The sequence below is a fragment of the Chinchilla lanigera genome, unplaced genomic scaffold, assembly GCF_000276665.1.
Source record: "Chinchilla lanigera isolate Chin_1 unplaced genomic scaffold, ChiLan1.0 scaffold00051, whole genome shotgun sequence".
NCBI classification, from domain to species: domain Eukaryota; kingdom Metazoa; phylum Chordata; class Mammalia; order Rodentia; family Chinchillidae; genus Chinchilla; species Chinchilla lanigera.
The window spans coordinates 16,972,371-16,973,689 of NW_004955452.1; the positions used below are offsets into that span (position 1 = coordinate 16,972,371).

Here is a 1,319-nt window from a genome sequence, read left to right on the forward strand (position 1 = left end):
AATAAGTTTTTCAGATTGTATCCAGCATAGGCCTAGCACAAAGTAGGTGTTCAGTAAAGTTCTGCTGAAGTATATCATATATCTGCAGGCCTTGTCAGATGGTATCATTTAGTCTGTTCTTAGTACTTCAAAATCAGCACCGTGGTCTTTTGTTACTAATCTGTGTGCTAATACAGTTCCTGTGGTTGTTTTCCTATCTCTTTCTTGTCAGGATACCTCCAACATCCAGGCATTGTCTCCCCTTTGCATATTGGTGCTTTTAATTTATCGAGTACCTGAAATCTAAGCTTAGTATAGATATTATAATCAAAGTTAAGATTCCACATGAGCTATAAAGTCTTTCAGAGTCTGTGTTTGTGTTGTGGTACCAGAGTTGAAGCCAGGGCCTGGTCCATGTTAAGCAAGCACTCTACTGCTGAACTGTATCCCCAGCTTTTTAAGATATTTTTAAATTTTGAGACAGGATCTCACTAAGTTGTCCAGTCTGGCCTTGAGTGTGCAATTCTCCTGCCTCAGCCTCCTTAGTAGGGGATTACAGGCATATATCACCAAAGGTGGATGCATCTTCAGTCTTGGCTTTTTGTATTTGCAAATTGAGCTAGTCTGAGCTTTGAGTTTTTTTGTTTTGTTCTTGGTTTTATGTCTTAAATTTAGTTATGTTCTTAGCTTGAAATTACTAGAAGTCTGGCTGGATTTTTGGATGATGGGGAGTTCTAGCTTGTAGAACTGTACTATTGCTCTTCAGGTATTCGTTCTCTTTACTCACATAAGAAGGTAGCAGTGGCAGCAAGGGACCGAGTGGCTTTTTGTCTTTTAAAACTTTATTTTGGCTATGTTTAGGCAGTACATTGCATTTTGGTATGTGCCAAGGTGATAGAAGGAAAAAGGACACTGGATCTGATTATAATCCCCATTCTGTGGCTACTCATATGATTACTGGATTACATTTTTCTTAAAGCTTTCAAGGTCAGTTTTCTCTTTCAGAGTAGTGGGATAATTCTCTGCCCACCTTTTACAAGGTTATGAAAAGATTACCAGAAAATAGTACTGTCAAGCTGGGCACAGTGGTGCACGCCTGTAACCCCAGCGCTCGGGAGGCTGTGGCAGGAGGATATTGTGAGTTCAAGACCAGTCTGGGCTACAAAGTGAGCTCATGGCCAGCCCGAACTGCATAGCGAGACCCTGTCTCAAAAAGACCAAAAAAAAAAAAAGAAAGAAAATTATATTACGTTGGGGCTGGGGATTTAGCTCAGCGGCAAAGCGCCTGCCTGGCAAGCGCAAGGTCGTGAGTTCGGTTCCCGGTACCGGAGAAAAACCAA

The 1,319-nt window shown here is 41.4% G+C and overlaps 1 protein-coding gene across 2 annotated transcripts in view; it reads left to right on the top strand.

Annotated features, from left to right (window-relative positions):
• Macf1 (microtubule-actin crosslinking factor 1) overlaps positions 1-1,319 on the top strand; it is a gene marked incomplete in the record, with an annotated part of 341,157 nt that overhangs the window by 287,587 nt on the left and 52,251 nt on the right.